Raw genomic sequence first — 6361 nt, forward strand, 5'->3', positions numbered from 1 at the left:
AAATCTCATCTCAGTGTAAACTGGAGTAAGTTCACTACAGTCAGTGGCCTCTCACTGGTGTTGGTGGAGCTAATTGCTCCCCCTAGCACCAAGTGTTTCATGTGAACATGATGAAACCCTATTATGATTGAGACTCTGGCCGTGGGCAGGTGTGGTGGAGGGAGAGAATCCCCTAATAGATCTGTGAGCAGAAACAGGAGCCTACCCTCCACAGGCCTCTCTGCTCACTGAACCCCGACACAGCAAGCAGAGATCAGAGGGGGGCTTCAGGCATTTTTGAGGAAGTGTGGCCAGACCGCACTTGCTGTCTACAAGGTGGAACCCTGGCCCCAATAAAAAGTTCACCCTTCAGGGTTACTGGGAGAGCAGCCCAGAGCCTGGAGAAAGGAGTCACTGACCTGCAGGAGTTGGGGGTGATTCTAATGCTCAAATAGTCCAGAGGCCTCCTGTGTTGTTCTAAGGCCTAAGAAGGAAGGATACATTGGATTGTATGTGGATTACAGAAAGCTAAATGTTATCACAGTGTCTGACGTGTACCCTATGCCTAGAATGGACAAGCTGGGAGGGGCCCCAATTCCTGACCACAGCTGATCTCATTAACGGTTAGTGGCAGATGCCTTTGGACTTGGATGCCAGGCTCAAATTGGCATATACCACCCATTTGTACCACTGGCATGTACCTGTTCCTGGTCTTTTTGGCTTCAAGGGGGCCCTAGCTTCCTGCCAGAGGCTGGTAGATCGGTTAGTTGATGGACTGGGGGGATTTGCCCTGTCATCTATGCATATTTGTACTTTCAGTCAGATCTGTAACAAGCCCATGACCCACATAAGGCAGGTGCTTCACAACACTCTGACAGCAGGCCTGACTGTAAAAGTAGAGAAATGCAAGGTGGGGATGGCAGAAGTAAGCTCTCAGCCATAGATTGGGGAGGGGCTGCATAAAGCCAGACCCTGCCAAAGCAGAGGCTAAGAATTGGCCCCTGCCCCAGACAAGAAAACAGGCATAATCCTTTATTGGATGGCAGGATATTAGTGATGGTTCGTCCTGCATTTTAGTGTTCTGACTGCTCCTGTCACTGATCTGTGTAAGCAGGGGAAGCCAGACAAGGTTGTCTGGTCCAAACAGCATCAACAGGGCTTTTGTGAACTGAAAGAAGCCCTGAGCACAGACTCAGTTCTAGCATGCCCAGGCACTGACAAGTCTTTTATGGTACTCACAGACAAAATGGTTACTAACCTTTATGTAACAGTTGTTGTTTGAGATGTGTTGCACATGTCCATTCCAATGCAGGTATTTGTGCACCCCGAGCAAAGTTGACAGAATCTTTTCCCTGAGTGGGGTCCATTGGGTTCGCTCTAGCACTCTCTGGCATCGCACACTCATGACGCTGGTATAAGGGCCTGCCGACACTGTTCTCCTTCGGTTTCTTCTTACTGACCACCTCCAAAGAGGGTGGGTTTTGGAATGGATGTGTGCAACACATCTCAAAGTTACAGAAAGGTTAGTAAGTGTTTTTTCTTGAGTGCTTGCACATCTCCATTCCAACGCAGGTGACTCTCTGGCCTTCTGTATAATGGCACAGTGCATGATGAACGTATGGACCGATCACCAGGTTGCTGCCCTGCATATGTCCTGAATTGGTACCTGCACCAGAAAGACAGCAGAGGAGGCTTGGGACCTTGTAGAATGAGCTGTCAGATTAGCCGGGAGTGGCATGTTCATGAGGATGTAGCATATCTTGATACATGACGTGATCCACAGTGAGCGTCTTTGTGCTGAAAGAGGGAGGCTTCTCATTCTCTCCGCTATTGCTAGAAATAGCTGGGAGGATCTGCAGAATGGATTGTTCCTTTGTTCGTAGAACGCCAGGGTGCGCCAGACGTCCAGTGAGTGGAGTAGTTGTTCCTCTCTGGTATGCAGTTTAGGGTAGAATACCACCAGAAAAATTGCTTGATTGCAGTGGAACTGAGACACCACTTTTGGGAAGAATGACAGGTGAATGAGCAGATAGAGCTTGTCTTTGAAGAAGAGCGTATACGGGGGCTTTGAGGTGAGAACTTAATCTCTGAAACCCATCTGGCTGGGGGGATGGCTCCGAAGAAGGAAACTTTCCATGAGAGGTGTAGTAGCAAGCATGTTGCCAATGGTTCAAAGGGGGGATCCGTAAGCTTTGAAAGAACCAGGATTCCATAAAGGGGTGGGGTCTCTGATCTGGGGGGGTACACCCTCTCCATTGAGGAACCTGACCACCATATCATGAGAAAAGATCAAACAGTTGTCAACCTTGGGATAAAAGGCCAAAATGTCGGCCAGATGCATCCTAACTCAGGAGAGGGCCAGTCCGTCCTACCTCAATGGAAGCAGAAAGGCTAGGATGATTTGCAGGAAGAACTGCAGGGGTGGAACTTGTGAGCACCAGATGGAAAACCTCTTCCATTTTTCTAGGTAAGTAGCTCTGGTCAATGGCTTTCTACTGCACATCAGGACTTCTTGGACTTGCTCCGAACAGATCTGCTCCTCTGGATTTAGCCATGGAGCTTCCAGACCATGAGATGTAATGATGTGAGGTTTGGATGAAGCATTCACCTGTGATCCCTGGATATTAAGTCCGTGTGCAACAGGAGACGTTGAGGTGCCTTCACCAACATGGCCAAGAGAGAGGAGAATCGGTGCTCAATGGGCCATGCTGGAGCTGTGAGGATGACTTGAGCTCAATCCTGTTTGATCTTCATCAGAACCTTGTGAATGAGTGGGATTGGCAGAAATGCATAGTACAAGTGCTGCGTCCATGGTAACAAACATCTCCAAGAGACCCCCCGGCCATGGCCCCCGAGGGAGCAGAACTGATGGCATTTCCGGTTGGATTGAGTGGCAAACAGGGAGGGCCCTCACCATCAGAAGACATCCCTCACAATGTCTGGATGGACAGACCACTTGTGGTGAGAAGAGAGAGACCTGCTGAGGCGATCTGCTAGCTGGTTCTGAGCTCCAGGAAGGTAGGAAGCTTCTAGTGAGATGTCCTGCTTGATGCAGAACAGCCACAAGGAGACCGCTTCCTGGCTTAGTGAGGAAGAGTGCACAGCTTTTTGCTTTTTTATGTAAAACATGGCCATCATGTCTGTGAGTACTGAAATGGATTTGTCTGTCAGGTGAGGCAGAAATGCCTGGCATGTTAGGCCCACTGCCCTGAGTCCCTGCATATCAATGTCAGGAAAGAGTTCTTCCTGGGTCCATAGGGCCTATCAGAACACAAGGCCTAAGTGTGCCTCCCAGACAAGGACTGATGCATTGCATACGAGTGACAGAGATGGGCGAGGTCTTGAGAAGGGTACCCCATCGCATACCACACTCTCGTCCAGCTACCACCGAAGTGAGGCTAGGACTTGAGCCAGGATCATAAGAACTGAGGTCCAGGGGTGTTGGGCAGGGGCGTAAACTGTGGCCAGCCAGGCTTGCAGAGGTCTGAGTTGGAGCCTTGCGTGTCATAGTACGTACATGCCCTATGCCATCTGGTCCAGAAGGCGCAGGCACTGTCGCGATCGGGTGGCTTGGGAGGGAATTTACCAGGGACAAGATCATGAGGAGCAGTCATGCAGAAGTATAGCCCTCGCTTGCACGGAGTCGAGCACTGCCCCTATAAACTCTGTCCTTTGAACCAGAGTCAGGGTGGACTTCTGGGGGTTCAACAGGAGGCCCAATGCACTGAAGGTCAATTGGATGAGTCATATGTTGGCCTTCACTTGAGCTCTGGACCAGTCTTTGATCAGCCAGTCATCAAGGTATGGAAACACATGTATTCCCTTTTTCCTTAGAAATGCGGCTGCTACCACCATATATTTTGTGAAAACCCACGAAAACAGGAACACTGTGAATTGGTAGTGATCTTGGTTCACTATGAACCTTAGGAAACACCTATGACCATGGAAGATCACAATATGAAAGCAAGTGTCTTTTAGATTGAGAGCAGTATACCAACCCCCAGGATCCAGTGAGGGAATGATGGAGGCCAAAGAGACATCTCAAGAACCTAAAGTTCTTCATAATCTGTCGAGACCCTGCAGCTCTAAGATGGGTCTGAAATACCACCCCCGCCACCACCTTGGTTTTTGGGATTAGGAAGTAGCAACAGTAGACCCCCCTTGCCCCTCAAGTGGGGAGGCACCCACTCTATGGCTCCCACCCAAAGGAAGGATTGGACTTCTTGTTCCAACAGAAGCTCATGAGAAGGGTACCTGAAGAGGGATGGGGACAGGGTGGGTGAGAAGGATAGGAACTGGATGGTGTAACCCACTTCTATGGTATTGAGTATCCATCTGTCTGAAGTAATCAGGATCCATGCATCCAGGAATTGGGAAGGGTGGTTGGAAAACAGTGGTGTGTAGCTGGATCCAGTGTGACGGGGTTACCTTGAGTGTCATATAAAAAAAAAAGTGTCTTTGACAACCCGGGATGTCTAAAGGCTCAGTGTGTAGGGCCCACCGAGGCTGACTTAGGAGGAGGACGCCTACAGGGAGCAGTATGAATGCTCAGAGCTCCAGTACGAAACTGCAGAAAAACCTGAGTGTCTATGGATTAAGTTTAGAAGTGTGAGCAGCAGGAGTGATGTAGTGGTGGGAGTCTGCTATAGACCACCGGACCAGGGGGATGAGTCTTTCTTCTGGCAACTCGCAGAAGCTACTAGATTGCACGCCCTGGTTCTCATGGGTGACTTTAATTTTCCTGATATCTGCTGGGAGAGCAATACAGCGGTGCATAGACAATCCAGGAAGTTTTTGGAAAGCGTAGGGGACAATTTCCTGGTGCAAGTGCTAGAGGAGCCAACTAGGGGAGGAGCTTTTCTTGACCTGCTGCTCACAAACCGGGAAGAATTAGTGGGGGAAGCAAAAGTGGATGGGAATCTGGGGGGCAGTGACCATGAGTTGGTCGAGTTCAGGATCCTGACGCAGGGAAGAAAGGTAAGCAGCAGGATACGGACCCTGGATTTCAGGAAAGCAGACTTCGACTCCCTCAGGGAACGGATGGGTAGGATCCCCTGGGGGACTAACATGAAGGGGAAAGGAGTCCAGGAGAGCTGGCTGTATTTCAAGGAATCCCTGTTGAGGTTACAGGGACAAACCATCCCGATGAGTCGAAAGAATAGTAAATATGGCAGGCGACCAGCTTGGCTTAAACGGTGAAATCCTAGCGGATCTTAAACATAAAAAAGAAGCTTACAAAAAGTGGAAGGTTGGACATATGACCAGGGATGAGTATAAAAATATTGTATTGTATTGGCGGCTGTGATTGCAGAGCCCTTGGCCATTATCTTTGAAAACTCGTGGCGAACGGGGGAAGTCCCGGATGACTGGAAAAAGGCTAATGTAGTGCCAATCTTTAAAAAAGGGAAGAAGGAGGAGCCTGGGAACTACAGGCCAGTCAGCCTCACCTCAGTCCCTGGAAAAATCATGGAGCAGGTCCTCAGAGAATCAATCCTGAAGCACTTACACGAGAGGAAAGTGATCAGGAACAGTCAGCATGGATTCACCAAGGGAAGGTCATGCCTGACTAATCTAATCGCCTTTTATGATGAGATTACTGGTTCTGTGGATGAAGGGAAAGCAGTGGATGTATTGTTTCTTGACTTTAGCAAAGCTTTTGACACGGTCTCCCACAGTATTCTTGTCAGCAAGTTAAGGAAGTATGGGCTAGATGAATGCACTATAAGGTGGGTAGAAAGCTGGCTAGATTGTCGGGCTCAACGGGTAGTGATCAATGGCTCCATGTCTAGTTGGCAGCCGGTGTCAAGTGGAGTGCCCCAGGGGTCGGTCCTGGGGCCGGTTTTGTTCAATATCTTCATAAATGATCTGGAGGATGGTGTGGATTGCACTCTCAGCAAATTTGCAGATGATACTAAACTGGGAGGAGTGGTAGATACGCTGGAGGGGAGGGATAGGATACAGAAGGACCTAGACAAATTGGAGGATTGGGCCAAAAGAAATCTGATGAGGTTCAATAAGGATAAGTGCAGGGTCCTGCACTTAGGATGGAAGAATCCAATGCACCGCTACAGACTAGGGACCGAATGGCTAGGCAGCAGTTCTGCGGAAAAGGACCTAGGGGTGACAGTGGACGAGAAGCTGGATATGAGTCAGCAGTGTGCCCTTGTTGCCAAGAAGGCCAATGGCATTTTGGGATGTATAAGTAGAGGCATAGCGAGCAGATCGAGGGATGTGATCGTTCCCCTCTATTCGACACTGGTGAGGCCTCATCTGGAGTACTGTGTCCAGTTTTGGGCCCCACACTACAAGAAGGATGTGGATAAATTGGAGAGAGTCCAGCGAAGGGCAACAAAAATGATTAGGGGTCTAGAGCACATGACTT

The sequence above is a fragment of the Natator depressus genome, chromosome 27 (assembly GCF_965152275.1).
Source record: "Natator depressus isolate rNatDep1 chromosome 27, rNatDep2.hap1, whole genome shotgun sequence".
NCBI lineage: Eukaryota > Metazoa > Chordata > Testudines > Cheloniidae > Natator > Natator depressus.